This window comes from Lissotriton vulgaris, chromosome 2_1, assembly GCF_964263255.1.
Source record: "Lissotriton vulgaris chromosome 2_1, aLisVul1.2, whole genome shotgun sequence".
NCBI lineage: Eukaryota > Metazoa > Chordata > Amphibia > Caudata > Salamandridae > Lissotriton > Lissotriton vulgaris.
The window spans coordinates 783,579,295-783,598,740 of NC_141687.1; the positions used below are offsets into that span (position 1 = coordinate 783,579,295).

Below are 19,446 nucleotides of genomic sequence, written 5' to 3' on the forward strand. Positions count from 1 at the left end.
AAAAGAACTGGGCGCAGTAAGCAACAGTGGACTGTTTCGATTATTCTTCCTTATCTTAACATATTAATATTTGACTAATTAATCAATTTTGCAGAATCATTCCATGGATTCATTTTTCAAACGATGCTCATTCAATCGCATCTGCATTCAAGGTTTCAAACAAAAGCACAATTTCAACGCACACTTCTCTATGTGTAATACGTGCTATAATCTATAAGCATAGTTAATATTCATAAAAATGCCATTGTTTAAGGAATTCATCTACAAATAACGTTATTTGATAGGGAAACATACTTGATATATTAATATTTCACAGTGACAAAATCATAAAATATTTTTATTTTGAGCCTTAAGACTCTCTTTACCTTAATGAATTTGCCCAGGAGACTCACATCTCTTGCTATTTGGGTGTTCTTCAAGGACTGGTAGGCTTAGACAGGCATTCCATCATGTTAACAACAGGGGCCCTGGAACATTCTGTTTAGTGATACTAAAACTAATATGATTTCACTTAAGGTTCAGAAACCTTTGTTTTGAAACAATGACAAAATCCTGCCACAAATCTCAAGGAGGCGTATAGAGCCTGCGGGTTCAAAAGTCGGTGCTTCCTAGTTGATGTACATGTGGTTTTAAGACCACTATGATCATGTTATGTTAATGTAATGTTAAATCTTCTCATAAAGCACACATTTACTGAAGTGTATTGGCACTGCCAGAAACTACTCAGCACAACACACAAATTACTAATCATTGTAAATGGAAACAAACACCACTTAATAGTTTTCCTAAATCTCAAACAAATGGGTGCAGAGACAAAATAGGGAGCTGGGCTGTTCTGAAGCTTGGCATCCACCAGTAAAAATGTCCTGTATCCTCTCCTAACAGTTCTGACTACTGACACTAGCAGGCGGGCCAGATTGGCCAATCTCAGTGCCCTTCGAGGAACATACCAATTGAATTTGACTCTTGCCCATCATGTCCAATTTACAATGAAAGTCCAGGCTCCCCTCGTCGAGATATAACTGTCAAGATGAATTCAGCCAGCCCATAGGAGAGAAGACTTTTTTCCTCTTTGCCATATTAGAGATGCAACACAAAGGCAAAAGAGCTGGGAGCACTCTGACTGTACTCCATAAAGAGGTGATGCACAATGGGTGTGCTCTCAAGGGCAACCGCTGTAGGGAGATAGAATTTTCCGTGGACCCCCTCAGACATCCTCCTGCTGGTGGGTGCAGTCACTCACTGCAACCACCTGCATGGGAATCTTTTCCTCCTTTGAAAGGCAGGCCGAAATGCCTCTTGTGTTGTGAACGTCAGACTGGCTGTCTCAAACCACAGGTCCTCCTTTCAGAGTCCCCAGGGCAGGCACGAGTTTGCAGCTGCCCTGAGGGATGCACTGATCAGGTCCTGCTGAGCGCACCCAGTTACAGGTGTGCCATGGCACAGACCAGGACTGTGCTCCCTGTACATTATATGGGCCCTGGAAGCCAACCAGAAGGCAGGAGACCCAGTCCTGCAATATCACAGGTAAGTCACTAGCCAAACACTATATGAAGTTCAGACAGGAGTGTTAGTGATCCTAAAATATCAAGGCAATGTTAAGCCCCAAGTAAAACACTATTAGTCCACCCAGGAGCAAAAGGGTCAACCGCATGGTGTATTGCTATGCCACCAGCAAAACACCATATCCTGTCTTCCCAGGACCGATAAACTGCAGCAGGCTCTGCAATGCCACCAATAAGATACTATATAGAGCCAACCCTAGAGCAAAGGGGACCCAGGTCTCTTATAGCACTCTTAACCTACCAGCTATATGTTAAGTGCTTAGGGTAATCCAAAAATAGCCTACTAATTTGCATATTTCCCACACACCATCTTTGTGGTTCTGCTGAGGAGAGTGAAAAGAGGAAAAGATAAGGACAGTGTTCTGGGAGAAGAGGAGGAGTTTCTGGCCTTTGGTCCTTTTCAGGCCCTAACAGACCCAAACAGTAGAGACACTCCAAATCTTTCACCCTTTGCCTGGATGCTAGGCTGGCGCCCCTAGAAGCGTGGCAATATGGTGATGGTGTGTCAATCAAAAGGGCATTGTAAGCAGGGCTTGTATGTGAATAGGTCCAATCACTGGCCCTAGGGGTGCCTCTATGCTGCTAAAGGCCACAAGGTGAGTCGACAAGTAGGAAGGTGTGTGGTCGTGGGTTTGCAAGCATTCTGGTGCGCAGTAAATTACAGGAAACTTGCTGTAGGTGGACAACATGTCATATATGCACTCTTGCTAGCCGTTCATAATGCCCAAAAATTATAGTATAGAAAGTTTAGTGGTGGATGCCAAGAATGCATTCTTCAGATCACAGCAGAGATGAAAAATGCAGAGGCCCTAAAACGGAAAAACCTAAAGCACATTGACAGATAGAATCAATACTTTGGCAATTTCTCGAGAGCTTACCTTCCACCACAGTGCCCAAAGAGTTAGTTAGTTGCTGTTTCCCCGTGCCTACCTCTTATTCCATTGTCCAAGCAGGAAGTGGTGTTCACTATGCAGGGCTTTCTGACCCTTTAGCAGGCAACAGCTTCCAAGCAATCAGACACTGCTAAGCAATCAAGATTTTTCTCAAAGCTTTCTACCTATGAAGGTTTATCCGTAGATTAGTTTGCACTCTCGATTGTTTACTATTTGTGTAAATAATTTTAGATATGTTTGTACTTGCTGAGAGCTCATCATATATGCCTAATTAAAAACAATAACTGTATTAACATTTTCTTTTCGGTAACCGCAGTCATACTATTCATGCTACTTTATTGAAAGAAGAATATTAAAAGAACGATGGGGGTATGTTAAAAAACCCTTTGAGAAAGCAAAAGCCATTTCGGAGTAATTGGGAAAAGTGTCAATATAAATATGTATTTCACGATTTCGACATAATTCTGCACAATAGAAAAGGGTCAAATGTTAAAAATTGTGTGTAAAATTTGACTTTGTAAGTACCAAATGCAGTAGTATCATGTGTAATTATGTCTTAAAGAACAAATACTCCGTTCTCTTTCAATTTTCGCTGCCCTGTGCGATGAGTATTATATATCATAAGAAACACTACTGTTTAATTTCCCAGATCTGATTCCTTTACTTGGGGGAGTTGTACTGCCATATTATGATAGTTTTCAGTTTTTTTAATCCGGCCCACAGTGTGATTTACAGAAATGTATCATTCTAAGGCTGATTACTCGTTGCACAGACTGACCACCTTCTTTGTAAAAACACACGACTGTGCGTCTGCCAAAGACAGCAAATCACATGCAAAGTTTCCATATTTCCAAAGATAAATGCGAGGATGCATTGGAGTTAAATTGTTGTTTGAAAGGAAATCAACAGAAGATAATTTAAGGAAAGAAAAGGGTTGTCATCGAAGGTGGAGTAAAGTGGGGGAGCTGATTGAGAGACCATGAGGGAGTAAACAAGCCCCGGTAGATACAGTGACTCACCAAACAAATACGGAAATAATTAATGGATGAGTCATACACGAATAAAGAACATAACAGCAGAGGTGGGAAATAGATAAAATAGAGTGACTTTTCAGTGGATATAATAATACAAATGTAAGCTGCATGAATGATGGTAACAGTATAGTGCCTCAAGTTATAAACCACAGCCTGATGAGGATTGTAAATTAATAAACTGGGTTTGAGCTCATACGTTATGTTATGTTAACTCCATTTTTAAGCGCACAGCTGCCCCAGCTAAGAGGCGTCCCGGTGCTGCGCCTGGAAAGGAACACAACACAAACCGAGCGAAAAGAAAGAATCCAGAATAAGGAAAATTAACATCTGTTTGGGAAGATATAAGTTTTTACGGCTTTCCTGAATGTCAGAAGGTCATCAAGAACACGCACATGGGCAGGGAGAGAGTTCCAAAGTTAAGGGGCAAGCACTCTAAAAGAGCGACCGCCGGACCTACTCCTTAGAAAACGAGGGACTACAGCTAAATTTTGTCCACAGGATCTCTCTCAGCAGACGGGAAGGAGTGTAAGGAAGAATGAGATGCTCCAATATCTGGGGAGAGGCAAGTTGTAATATCTTACATATCGTAAATCATACATTCTTATATAGCGCCTTTCACCGTAAGGTCTCAAGGCGCTTGCTTTGGGAACCTGTCCTGGCTTTTCCCTGCGAGATACCCCTACTGGGCATCTCCAAGGTGAAAGCCAGGCATACAATCGCGGTGGGGCCGTAGTAGAGATTAAGCAAGCTATTGCCCAGAGTTGCAGAGTGTGCAACCATGATTCAAGTAGGCACCGAGGCGAGAACTATCGAGTCCGTGTACAATTTTGAGCTCAAGACCCTCCCGCGTCGGGGATTGAAGCCTGGTCCCGGGTCTGACCTCTGCGTCCGGGTCTGCCTCCTCTAACCGGTGAGCCACTCTTCTCCATTACGTCAGTAATAGAATGGGTTTTCAAGACTTTGCAATTTTTTTATTCAAATATAATAAATTTAAAGCTGGGAACAGTAGGGCAAGGACTGAGGGAGCAGTGGAATAGCATGGAAGTGTGTGGCCTGGTAATGGCAGGCAGCTTCCTGGTACTTGTAAAAGCAGTGAAGAGGGCATAAAGGGTGGGTGGGGGACAGTGGACGAAGAAAAGAGGAGGAGGGCCATAAGCAGCAAGGAGAAAACCGAAAGGGAGAACGCGAGTGAGTGAGGGAGGTAATTCGCTCACATGGAGTGATAAAAATGGCAGTTCCCTCATGCCATTAGTGGAAGAATGCAACTCATGTACTCAAACGAATGTTAAAGAAGGTATGCTCCAATGGGCAACATTGCGCCGGGACACTCTTCAGAGTAGCCGTGCGCTATACAAATACCCCCATAACATAACATAACATTCCACGAGAAAGACATTTAGCCATGAGCATGAGCTGACCCAAAGCCCATTCTGTGTACTGTTTTGCTCACAAAAGGTCTTTGACGACCAAAGGGGAGACCTGAAAAATGCTCTTGCAAGGAGCCAATCTCAGAACTACAAAGGGGCACGATCATGGTGTAACTCTGTAGTTGCACATAAGCAAGAAAGTCATCACTCCAAGGGGATACTTTTCACATAAAGCCCTCTCATTACTGCACAGTACTACATGAACATAAACATGTTTATGAACTCTCCCTTGCAAGTCTAACGCAGAATGGGATTTTTAAAATTATCATACAATAATTGTATTGACACAAGCAATCATGTACAGTGAGCAGTAGCATTGTACCTTAACTGTCCATAAACTCTTAAGTGTTCGTTCTGGAGTAAGTCATTGATGGAAAATAATTATTTTAGTGAGATTTACCTGCAAACATGATAAATAGTCTCTCCAGACATATTGTGTAATTTCAGGTCCAATGTTAAATTTCTGATCTACTCTCTTTGTATTCTCATGTGTCAAATGTTCAAAATGTAGTCACAAATGCCCCTTGAGGTGAAATAAATGCTATCCTATTTTTATATTTATATATCTCTGTAATAAAAAAAAATCAGTAATTGCACTTTCTTTTTCATTATGCAGCGATACAAGCTGTGCGCTAAAGATGTGTTTTAGACTTCTGGCCATAGTCCAAATATCCTCTATTCATTGGGTATTTATATTTAGAAATGTTATATTATGGGTGCATTAAACTGTTATTTAACTGGAATGTTTGAAGTATTAAACATGCATGTTCCTGCCACAGCAGGTTGCTACTAGATCGGAATATGAGTCCTTGATAGGTCAATAATGCAAACTTAATGGTACTTTTCTAGTCGAGACAGGTCCCTCGTCATCAGAGGCAGAGATTGAGGAAAGGGTATCCCTGCAGTTCTACTGGCGGCTACCTAAAGATTAAGGGCCTCATTATGATGGAGGATTTTCCGCCTCCTCTGGGCCGGGGGAAGCCACCTCCGGCCCAGAGGAGGCGGAGAATCCTCTGCGGACTCACCAAAGACCCACCGCCGCATTACGATGGCTGGTGGGTCTTGGTTACTGTCCGCTGCTTTTCCGCCGCAGTCGGATTACAACCGCGGCGGAAAAGCTCTCATTTGGCTGGCAGTGTCTATCAGACACCGCCAGCCAAATTAGGAAGCATTTGTAAACATGCTTTTCCGCGGCGGTTTTTCCGCTGTGGAAAAGCATGTGTATTTTTGATTTTGGGTGCCCGTTGCGGGCCCCCAGAGTGTTGGCGGGTGGGGGGTGCACATGGGGGGTACCTATGGTACCCCCCAGCATTTACTTGCACAAAGCGGCAGGCACCACGCGGTGCCTGCCGCTTTGTGCATGTAAATGTTAAACATGCACTTTTAACATTGCGGCGGGTGCTGCTTGAAGCAGCACCCGCCGCAATGTTAAATATCCAGGATGTGACTGCCAGGGTGGCGGTCACATCCTAATCGCACATGAGGGAACGCCGCAGCCCATGCGGACGTTCCCTCATCCTTTGGGGTCGCGGACGGACGCAAGTCCGTCCGCGATCCTAATGAGGCTCTATGTTCTCAACCCTTCACCTAACCTGAGGTTGTGTTTTTTGATCTACAGTGATACACTGTGGGTTCAGAACCCTGAGGTATCTACCTCGAAGTTGTTTGTTTTACTATAGCTTCTCAAACTGCACCTATGTGGGTAGAACTCATTGTAAGAAATTGGGTTATTAGTTGTGAAGGATGTGAGTCCTTCACAAGTAATACACGCACACAGGTTTTTCTACTAGTAACTGAGCACCTCATTGTAGCACTTGCCTCATTCAGGGTCGCAAGGCAGAGCAGTCCAATGCCTACTCAGGTGAGGTGGCCTGGGCCCCAATTTGCCAGTGCCTTTTATTTTGAAATGGAAAAGTACTTTTTATTACACACATATTACCAAACACTACACATTAAATTGCAAATATGAATAACAGGTAGATGAAAATACCTTTGGTGACACCCCAATATTACATTGTACCCCGGTGGGTCCTGAACCCTTAGCCATAATACCCCTATCTATATTACATACAGCGTCATAATTTAATGGGATGCCATTATGAATATGGTAAACTTACTCACTTTGTCAGGATGTCTGGAAGGGGTGCCTCCACTCCTGAGCCCAAGAGTAAAATCTAAACCTCCGGGAGTAGTTAAAACTATTGGCAGACTTCACCTGGAGTCATTGTTATGAGTCCCCAAGAGACTTATGGTTAGTTTTTGCAGAACATTCCTGGGCAAGTATTACAGGCTGTGGTCCGTGGAAGAGCTCACATCCTATCGAGAGGCTCTGTCTGGCCTTCTGAAACTCCCCCAGGTAACCTCGATCCCCTGGTTCAGTTCACTAAGGGATTTATTGGGGAGGCTTGGGATGGTGAAGGTCTGGTCCAATCCGGAAAGCATGGCTCTCATTCTGAGGGCGAGGGTCAAAGTGATGTTCTGGGCATTATCATCTGGAAAGGACTGGGCAAAATCTGTGGGCAGTTTGACTCATGAATTCCTTAATTTCAAATGTATCTCTCGCTTCGAGGATACCATTGATGAAATTACTGCTGAGAATTCTGTGCACTGATACACATAGAGTAATGGTTTTTGGCCTTGCCGGATTCTGGTATGCACTCTGGATTAGGCATTCCAAATGTATTGTATGAAGCACTGCACTTTTTATTTGTTTTTGTTTCTCTTAAATCTTCTTCAGGCATGTGTTTCTTTTAAAACAAAAACATGAAATTGTCTTTTATTTACTCCGTATTTCACGCTACTTGTGCTGTGTACTTTTTTAGATCTTTGTGATCGAAATAAAGTTATATGATGATGATGATGAATATCAGGTAGATGAAAATACCTTTGGTGACACCCTCAAAACACATTGTACCCCTAGTGGGTCCTGTCCCCTTAGCCATAATACCCCCATCTTGTAAAGAAGCTGTCAAGAGACGCACTGACTGTGCACCACAAAATGGTGGTGCATTGTCAGTGCGCCTCCTAATGGTAGCCTTCTGGAGAGGTTCAAGGGGGTCCTATGGACCCTTCAGACATCTCTTTGTAGGCGGGTGCAATGAATGCAAGGGGATCTCTCTCCCCTCTTTAAAGTGCAGACGGGTGTTCCTGCACAGTCAAACACAGAGCAGCTTTGGAGCAGCCACTCCATATTTCACTAGAATGCTCTGCTGCCAGGGCACTTTCCCTCTTTATGCCTGGCGCACCCGTGAAAGGAACGCCGTGGTGCAGGGAAACAGGGAAAGTGCACCCCAAATGTGATAGGGCCCCTGGTGGCTGTCACTCTTCCTAGTGTCTCCACCCCCCCTTACAACACATTGACAAAACATTTTTTACCACCACAGAGATAGAATATGTGACTTTTAGCCTGCTTGAGGGGCATTATCGCCCGTTCCCTGCCTCACTTTGAATACACCTCTGCACAACCCCTTTCCACTAACATTTCAAAGATGAGCCCCTCCTGTGTTCACTTCAAAGGTCTGACACTCCTCCTTTATTCCAGTGGACCTGGGCTGTCCCAGCTCAGATGGAGGAGTAGGTCTAGCTCTTACAACTCTAAAGTATTGCAATTAAACGTAATAATATGTAGTTTTAGGAACATGAATATGTAAAAGTTTAAAGAAAAATTAGGCCAGCATTTGAAAAGAGGTGGCAACGTTTTTATTTATTTAATTAATTTTGGTTTGCAAAGGTCAATCTCAGAAACACAATAAATTGACACAAACATATGTTTGTACTGAAATTAAATTATTTTCTTTACATGTTAGTGCAACCTGTGGACATGCTTTTTGAAGTTCCAGAGTGTACACAATGTACAACTGTGCTGCATCATGATTGATCTAACTTTGGTTTATAAATATATTCAATGTTTATTGAATTGGCATTGTGGAACACATTTTTTTAGGTTTCTGTAGTGTATGAGGATTACATTTCCACAATGTGTTGTGCACAGCCAACATCTAGCAGCTGGCCACACGCTCACAATGCACATCAAGGTCACTGTCCACAAAACCGGAACTAGACCAGCTACTAAGCCATTATGCTTAATGTGCTCTGCTCCATACCCACCCACTGAGGGCAAATAAAGTTCTTCAAGCAACACACCAACTAGTTCAAGCAGTATCAAATGATAGGCACTCAAGCCACACAAACCTCAGCTACATAGCACTCTTGGCTCACCCAGACACCAACATGGACCTCCTGCACTGCAAAGTTAATCACACAGTCCAAGTGACAGTAGATACGCATACAAATTTCAAGTCTTGGTCTAAGGTACAAAGAAGTCACAGATAGCAGGTGTAATGTCAGGAGGAAGCTAAGAAATGACACAAAACACAGCTACACAAACACCTGATGACTATTAAGGGTCACCATTCCTATCAGCAAATCCTCAAATAGAAACAAACCTAAAAGCCATCAAACCCTCTCTTAACCCCACACCAGTCACTGATATCATCGAGACATGCCTCCAGCCTGTAGGTGTCTTTTACTTCCAGGAAGAGTGAAGTAAGGGTGCCATGTGCGGGTTCTGCATAAAGTTTTGTGGATAATCTGTCCCAGTAACTAGTAATCAGAGACTTTCTTGATATGCTCGAACAGGCTGTGTTGGGATTATCCCATAATTGTTTTAGGCCTATTTCATGGAGGCTCTCCCTGACAAATAGAAGCCATGGCAGTTTCCCTGAGCCAGGGAGTTTCAGGATTTCCAAAAGCTCTAGTCTATACTCAGATAGTTCCGGTGTTGCCCAAAGGCACCGCCAGAAGAGTAGTTGGCTGAAGGCAATTACCTCAGCAATGGATCTAACCCCTAGGTCCATATGCAATGGAACCAAGGGGGACCTTATTGGTAGCCCAAGCAGTTGTCTAGGGAAATTATTCTCTGTAATGGCTAAGGACCTGTGATTAGAGTGCCCCCAGAGTTCAACCCCATATAAGGCAGTGCTCCTTGCCTGGCTTTTATAGATCTCCATAACCGGGCTAACTGGCTTGTGAAAAGTCTTTCTAAAAAACTTAGCCAGGCTGCCTGTGGTTTGTGTCAATTTGAGGTTGGATTTCTTAATCTGGGCCCCCCATGTCATATTACCAGTAAGGGTTAGGCCCAAATAGTCAAATACAGAGACCTGGTCCAAAGGAATTCCATTCATATGTGGGTTTGGGCGTGTAGATTTGCTGGGGTTGAAGATCATGAATTTAGTTTTATTGATGTTAATCTCTAATCCCCTACTACTACAAAACCTGCAACACCCATCTAGAATTATTTGGATGCCCATCGGCGACTTGGAGAGGAGGAGAGTGTCGTCTGCAAACATCTTAGCAGGGAAATACTTTTGGGCGATTTTCGGAGCACAGAAAGTGCAACAATCCAAATTAACAGCAACATACCCAAGGTGACAGACAACGGGAACTGTGGTCTAAAGCCCTGCTCTACACCTCTTCCTTTAACCTAGCTAGGACAGAATCTTTCAACGATCCTTGTCATCCTACCTAAAGAACATATCCTTGCTCATCTAGATGAGTTCCTTTATTTCCAGATCTCTCTATCTCAGTAAAATGTGGCTTTCCCCAAGAATCTACCTTGTTGTGAGTGATCCTCAGTTTCTACATGAATCCCCTCACTGGCTTCCTTGAAAACAGGAAAGTCTAGATTCATCGGTATAGTGATGTTACGCTGATTTCCTTGCCAGGTCATCTGACACAGTCTCCATGCCTTGCCTTTGTGCAAGACCAGATTGCAGGTCTAACTCAGTCTCATTTAATTGAAAATGAAGCATTACTTTTAAAGGCACAGTACTTTTAAAGGACTCCGTTTGCTTCATCTGCCTGCCTGCATCCCCTATATTGTTTGATACATCACCTTCAAAGGGGTAAACTCAAACACACTGGCAGACCTGGCTAGTGAAATCACAATGTCCGGGAGCTTTATAACATCTGCATTATCTGCAATAAAAGGCATGAGTCCAAAGCATACTTGAAACAAAAAAAGAACAAATGAGAGGCCAACTGTTACACACTGAGTTTCTACAATGCCACCCCATCCACATTTTTTAGCTCTACTTCTCCCCTACTTCTCAATGGAACTGAAGACCCATATGACCTCATCCATGTGCAACCTCCTGCCCATCGAATGCCTGTCTATTTATTCAAATATAACACGTGGTACATTTGCAGAATGTTTAACATTTGAGAAGCGCATATCGACAGGGACATCTTTTTGTAGCACAGGTTTTGCAAGTACATACATGTGTAAGTTCTGTTGGTAGAGGCTTTAGAATTTTTTTAGATTTTAGCACCTCATCAATATCTTTCCAATACAATTCACACAGATCTTTCTCTAAATGTGTATGATCCAAAACATTTACCATTTCTGATCAAGTAGAACACTCTGTTAATGTGTCCATGCACAGAATATGACATTGGTGGAAGGCCACTTAGCGGGACTGATCTCTTGAACTCACTGTACTGAAGATCGTCAAATGTGTGACAATCAAAACTCGTTTTCCACACCAGCACAAGGTATTTTTCTACGTCTTTAAAGTCACATTCTTCTTCTGTCTCAGCAAACCGGTTTAGAAACTTTACAGTTCCGCAGTTAAAGCTTCAAGCTTTGTCCAATTTTGATCATAGTATCATCACCCGCAAGAATTATGTTAGTTGATGAGAACACTGGGCATCTCTGGATCAAGTTTTTGTACAGAATATGAAGTGGGATTAAGTGTCTTTTCTCGCCTATTCCATAATGTAGCCATAACTCTGAAATCCTTGACTTATGAACAATGCAACCAATGTAGGTAGCACAATAATAACATCTGTGTTGTTTGACAGTACAGTGAATCGATAGGCGTTTTGAACAGCCCACTCAACGTGTGGTACAATACGAAGTTCAGCTCCCTCCAATTTGCTGTTAAGTTCTCAAACTATATGGCCTGTACCTTTTGAATATAATCTGCAGGCACCAGCTCCTCATGGACAATCATTCTACTTGCAATAATTGGAAATTCAGTGTTTGATGTTGATGACCGGAATTTATCAAGTCACACATGTATAGGTGTCGAATTTTTGATGCGGGCAAGGTCAATTGTTCCATTTGTAGACATTAATCTGATTCTCACACATTCTTTGACAGATAGTTCAAGATAACTGTCAAAGACAGTGTGCAGTTCTTGCAATGTGCTCAATGACTTTGATATCTGTAGAACAGTCTGAACAACCTATCCTACGTTTTGCATGAATGAAATTTTGACCATTCACAATTGTGACATATAGCAGTTTTCAATGAGGACACCTTTTCGAATTGAAATTCTTGGGATGAAAGTTTTTTTGTAGCTCTTGTACGAGTTTGTGCTTCACTGGTTTGATTGTAGAATCTCCATCAAATAACGTGTTTGTTGGAAGAAAATAATGCGACAGATTGTCCTTGATAAATTCACTCCTTTCTTTTGCTACATCCATCTCTCTTTCTGTTTGCAAATGTAGGTTTTTTGTAACCTGTTTTGTAGTGGCTGGTTTGACAAAACTCTTACTATGGCAATTAAAGCATGGAAGTTTATTATGCCAAACAGCCTTTTCTCTTTCAATACAAATCTCTCCTGCTTCAGTTCTGTTGATAGTTTTGATCCATGTTCCAGGATATCTAAGAGATGTGTCTAAATATCGTTATCCGCATATTGTTTGGTCACAAAATTGTGTAGTCGCGCAGACTCAATCATTTCAAAGGGGCTTCCTTGCTGCAGCATGAAATGAAGAAGGCTGTCAACATATTTATTAAAACGTTACCCTCTCTTTTTCGCACAAGTTCCTGGTGAGGAATAGTTTCACAATAGTCCAATAATTTTGAATGTGTCATTTTGTCTGAAAACATTGCAAATAGAAAGAACTTCATGGTAAACAGCTGCCTTTGAGCAACATATTTTCACTTTTACCTGGCTGACCAACAATTCCCTTGGAGCTTTTCTGTGAACTCTGAATTGTCTGTTTCAGTTTTATATCTGGAGCCACAGCATTGAACCTTCCCTTTTATCTTTCACCACAATATGTCTTTGGATGAATTTTCTGCAGGGGTACGGTTTTTCTACTTTTGCCTTCTTCACTTTTTCCAAATACCTGTATCTCAGGTAGTTTACGCAATCGGTTTTGCAAAATACAGTAATTAGTGACACCACAGTCTTCATGTGCAGCTCCCAATCACCTTCCCAATAAGCATGCATAACGTTTTTCACTAGAGCTATCAGGTGTGAAACATTTCCCCAGTACTTGCAAAGATCTGATTTATCTTCACATTCTTTGACAAACTTAATGAATTTGGTTTTCAGGTTTTCTGATTTTGAACTGAGTGTGTTGAACATGCCTGGCTTTGCATAATGTTTTTTGAATGAAGTGCACCCTGTGCCTTGCTCACTTCTGAGTTAAAAATATTCAAAACCTAATTTGACATTTATGTTCCAGAAAGCATTCTAACACAATGTTTCTATAGACTCGGATATGATGAGCATACCTTGTAACTAACAAATATAATGATTTCTGCTCAATACTGACTGAACAGTTTTGCTTCCAAAGATTTCAATCTCAATAAGTATGTTGTCTATGCCACATCAACTGAGATAACTTCCTGCACACCGCAACACAACCTTTGCCCTTTGAAAACCTTCCATCATTGGATAAAGTTCACCAAATTCTACTGGATTGCTCATAAAACTTTCAGCTGCAATATGGAAAACACTGTCATCGCAGAAAATTGCAGGATAGGCTGAACTTCAAGCTGAGCATGCATATTTTGGCAATTCTTTAGAGCTGTGTATACTGTTGTATAGTTTGTGACTGGAAATGGTATTACCAGTAAAAACTCAACCTTCTTCAGTGGGACAGTATTCTGGGAGATCGGAGCATGAACTCCAGCTCACGGAGAACTGGCTTTTCTTCATCCTTCAGTCTGCACCGAAAAAGTGATATGATAAATTCAGTTAAAACAGCTTTGCGGACCACAGCATCAGGTAGAAGAAGATACATGTCCTCAGCCACTTTGAAACTTTCTGGTAGACTGGGACGTGTGATGGTTTGTAGTGAATCGGCATACGTGGGAAAGGCAGTTCGGTATAAGTTTGCAGCTTTGTTTGTTTATGCCTAAAGCTGACACAGCTTGTTTTCCAGCAGCTACTTCATTGGTACAGTCCTGAAAAAGCACCATGACAGTATTGTGTGCTTGATGTTCCAGACAAAGAAAAGCTGTCTTCAAAATCAAAATTATCAAGAGCAGCAATTGTAAATCCTTTCCTGGTAAAGCGACTTGGAAGCGGTGTGCTATCCGATTCACAAGATTTTACAGCCTGAGCTGCTAAAAAGTTCATGCTCCATACATTATACATACATACATTATAACTTGTTGATAGAGCACTCCTATTCATTGAAATGATTAGAGCTCTACTTTTGCACTTGTCATAGATTGCATGGGTGGTCATTATATGTAGCAAAATTCTCTTTTTCCTGTGATGAAATTCATAAAACATGATTTGGAAAAGACAGTACATTTGCACCGCATAAGCCTGTCGGTTCATGAGATTGTCTTCCACTTCTTCGCGTATATCTTCAAAGCCATCGTCAATGTTGTCGGCGTCTGTTCTGAACTCAAGAACTTTAGTTTGTAACAGTTTTGCTTTGCTGATATTAAACAATGATGTAAAAAATATTAAGACATTGTTGCTGACTCCCATGATTTGAGGAGCTCTGGTCTATCACAAAATTTGTTATTAAGTCCAAAATCTAAATCTTTCAGGACATTTCTTAAAATGGTTCCTGCTGATTTTACTGCATTCTGTGATCACATTTTGGCAGCAAGAACTTCAGGAATCAAATCAGCTGAGAACACCCTAAGTGACTCATTCTTTTTGTTAAGCTGACAAAAACGAATTCTGTCATTGTACATTCCCACCAGAAAAATCTTAATTTCATTATTATGGGTCAATACAGTTTCATCAATTTTTACCATTATTTCTCTGATATCACTGAGTGTGAACCCGTAGCCAGCACACAAGAGTGGCTTTAAAACTTCATTCAAGAGTGCAAACTTAACTGAAGGCTGGCAGTTACTTTGCCTCATTGTATATTCATATTTTCGAATGTATGCACGCATGCAGTTCGGGTAGGCATACAATTCCACTGCAAATACCTTCACCTCGCTGTTTAGATCAGCTACTCTGCTGAAAACGTAATCTTGGTAGAAACTAGCTGCAGATAAAAACATGTTTGCCCTTTGAGACTCACATACTCTGTACTTTGTTCTGACTCATAAATCCTTTTGGTCCTTGTTCTGGCTAAACCACAAATAAAACATTGAAGATCTCTCTGCTTTGTGATCAGTTGTTGGAGGTGCACAAGGGGTAGCCATCAATCTTCTAAGTGGATTGGCATTGGTTTTGGTTGTCGTCACTTTCTCAGAAGTCTCAAATTCTTGTTGTGATTCACTGGTTTAGGCTATTTTTGACTTATTTTTTCCAGGCTTTTTCCCATTGTATACGACTTGTGGCACTTGCTACAATGATAAAATATTTGATCCTCTTCACCTATCAGTTTCAATCCTTTGTGAACTTTGTCTTGCAATATTTTTGCAGCATCTCAAACTCTCTTCTATCCAGCCACAGTTGATGCTAGCTTTTCTTTTAGATTACTTTGGCACATTTTTCTTTGTTGAAGGAGTCCTCAGATTTTATAATTAGCAACACTGTCAGGAGGTAAAGATCCTCTCCTACCACACACTTTGCGAATTTGAAGCAATGGAAAATCTGAAACAAAAACAATATTAAAATAAATTACCAATATGATGGCTAAAACACATCATTATAGAGCGGCCATTTTGGAAAATTACAGAAGGGTTGCTCTGAGGAGTTATGTTCTGTCTTTAGAAGACTACTTGACCCCCAAACGTATGTTTTGACACCAAAATTAACTATATAGGTCTCATGGTTCCTGACATATTACATCAGCACTGCAAAACAGTTGACATTTTTTTAAATGTTGTCCAGAAAGCTTTGGCCTGGATTAGCAATGTCTACCCAAGCAAAACTACTTCTCTAATGATGCAAAAACCCAAATCAAAAATGAAAATCTCTGGAAAACAATATTTTAAGGAAGGTATAGCAAGAAGCCAGGACTATTATAACTAATGCACAATAGTATGAAGCAAATTTGCATGCTATTGAACATGAATGCTATTGACATCACCAATGTTTGTTTTAATATTCCCCTTCAAAATCTATACTGGTTTTGCAGTGGAGATCTCACTTTCTTGCCTACATTTATTATCTTGTATTCATGATGCATCGAGTTAATTCTGTATTCACTTTAACAGGGCTTTCTATCAGATAACACAATTTTTCGTTTTAAAGCAATGTTTTGTTGAAAGTAAAGCGATAATGACATTTCATCTCACTGACAGTTATTCAATCAAAACATGAGTAACAGAGCGCATGTCCCATGCTCCCTGTCAGCCAGCCTTTGACACCAAGATCAGATAACACTAACCCCAGCGAAATTCTCTCAATTAAGCTTAAATCGAACTGCTTGTCACATCTGTCAATCAGGCTCCTTGGTTTAAGTGCGTGTTATACACTAATGGTGCGATGTGCGATGCAAGGTGTGCAGACACCATTACGTTGAAAGTCGTATTGATGTTGCGCTCCCACCTATATCTTTGATTCGATTTTTCAACGTTACCATTTTCCTGCAAAATAAGTTAGACTCATTGTTCCTAATTTAAAAGTAGTGTCACATACATATATATCCCCTTCATATGCTCATAAAAAATGATTGCATTTTGCAAGATTTATAAAATGCAATGCAGCATTTTGATGGGTCTGAGGACCATGGATCAGCTCTCAGACGGGGACTGGGAGACTGTACATGTTCCCCACCAGACTGTGCATTGAAGCCTGGTGGGGAACATGCAAAGTGCGCATGACTGTTTTTGGCTTGCTCAAGACGGCTGGCGAAGCAGTCATGTGGACTTAGTATGCACAAACTACTCCTCCTCCCTGAGCCACCAGACCCGCCCTAACCCAGCCCGCAGCAATGACAAATAAAACAATAATAACTTTGTTATTATAATTTTATTTTTCCCTTTTTCACGCTGTAAACGCAGTGGAGCGCTTAACGGAGAACCCCTGACAAAGCCTTGCATAACATTCGCCCACCTAGCAACCTACCTCTCAACTGGACTCCTACTTGCCCATAGTGGCAACTCATCCGCTAAGGCAGGGGAGCATCTCCCCACGGCTCTGCAAGCAGTTTTTAAAAGAAAACTAAAATGATAATAACCAATGTTTTTATCATTTTAGTTTTCCTGTTCTGCTAGGTGCAGGTGGGGCTAGCCAGAGCAGGAGCCAGGGGGACGAATGGTGTGCACACTCTAAAGTGTGCATGACGGCCAGCTTGGGCTCAGACTAGTCAAAATGCTACCGTAAAGCAGCGTTGTGATTGGATAGGGGAGTCTGGGAGCCTGTATGCTTCCCTGTCCCTGCTATCAACGGAGGAACGGCAGAGGACCAAGAGGTGGCAGCGGGCCAGCCTGCAGGTAAGTGTTTTTTTTCCATTTACCAACCTCCTCTCTTATCTCCCCCCTGCCGTGCCACCCCCATTAAGTAGCAGCCACCACTGCTCACATACTTGCATACTCAGAACCAGATCCTGCGGTCGGGCCTTCTCCTACCTCTTTTCCAAAGCCTCGGACACCCTGCTCCTGCACATCAAAGCCTCATCCTCTGTTCTTTAATTTTTTGCAAAAAATTAAGGCATGCTCTCCACCTCGTCTTGGCCCTGGCTCGCCCCACGCCACTCTTGACTCTTGTTTTTCAGAGCTAGGATACTCTTCTGTATGAGTTGGGCGCATTGCAAATGCTCATGATATAACACAAGATGCTTAGAGATCAGAGCCAGCGTTTGAATGTCAATTTGAATGGGACCCAAGAGAAGAAGAGACTGTTATTTTCTTTTCACCGGTAGTACAATTTTTCTTGGTTAGCTCTAGCACCAGTTAACCAGAAGTTAGTAGTAAACCTTCGAGGGAAGAGAAGAGTAGTTCTGCTTTTGTGCCCTTTTCGTCTGAAATTGAATCTTTGAACAACTTACGATCGCTCCACAAATGTCCTCAATACGATAACCTCTCTTTATTACAGGCACGACTTGTCTTGTATGTAATATTTGCACCTCTTTAAAAAAGCACCTGAACAAAATCCTGGCAAAGTAGCCAAAAAGTGCCCTTCTGTTGTAAACTTGATCTCGGTCCAATCCAACTTACGTCCCCTTGGGTTTGTGAACTGTTTAACCAGTTGCCAGAAGTGGCCGGATTTAGGGCGGTGTGACTGGTGCAGCCGCACCTAGCTGTGACTTTGGTGGGGGCCTTGTGTTTTAAAATAACTATTGGTTTAAAAGCATGTGAACTTCCTTGTGTGTCCCCCAGTTTTCAGGCAACAATAAAAATGTCAAAATAACTCTGGTGATTAATGTTGCTACTGGTGAGAGATGGAATTTTGTCTAGTTCAGTTTTTACTCTTCATAAAATAGTGTGGAGGGGACGGGGTAATGTCCCTGCTGCAAAGAACCTGTACCATGCAGGACACAGAACTGAGTGAATTATTATTAGCGCTATATAAAAATGAAATGTATGTCAGAGAGAGTCTATGGAGAGATGAGGTACACTGCCGAGCGTGTGTGAGGGAATTCATGGAGATGGAGGTCATGGGTGGAGGGGCACCAAAACATACTGTTGCACGGGACAGGGCATCACCAGCGCTAAAACAGACCCTGCCCATATCCGGTATATTCTGGTGTATAATTTGTTTAACTGTAAGTCAATGAGGTTATTTTGATATCGATTTTGTATGCTGAAATATTTTCACCCGCAATAAGAGCATGGATGTTGCATAATGGAGTGACCTAGATTTACCGGCGAGAGTACTGTTAAGGTCGCAGTGCATCTCACCGTAGTAGTTATATACAGCCCACAAACGACCCATACACGGAGACCACCACAAAGGACCCGATACATTCTATAGTTACATATTATAAACGACAACAACACAAAATGAACACAAACTGTAAGCTTAATTAAGCAACACATGAACAAACACATTGTATAATATGCTCAATGAACGAAAAACACAAGCCTCGCTTCTGCATTGTTTTATTTTTTTCTATTTCGAGCATACTGAATGAAGTGCTAGAATTTCATCTTCAGCACATTCAATGTGATAAGCGCCACCATTTGCAAAGGGCATTCCCAATGCAAATTAGAGAAGCCACACTTCTCTAGACACATTCTCCAGGGAGAGATTCTACCTTGTGGCAATTTTCTCACTCTTGAAGGGGGTGGTGGCTTTTAGATGGGCGCAAATGGAACTTCACCGCTGCAACAGTTTTGGGTGTGCTAATGGCCTGTGTTGGTGCCAAAGACATCTGCAGTCAAGGGTCGCACTACAGTTTTTTGCACTGAGAGATAGACAGA

The 19,446-nt window shown here is 41.9% G+C and overlaps 1 protein-coding gene across 1 annotated transcript in view; it reads left to right on the top strand.

The window, feature by feature from the left end:
• Nucleotides 1–19,446, top strand: part of RAPGEF4 (Rap guanine nucleotide exchange factor 4) — a 1,206,373-nt gene that overhangs the window by 587,063 nt on the left and 599,864 nt on the right. The window lies entirely within an intron of this gene.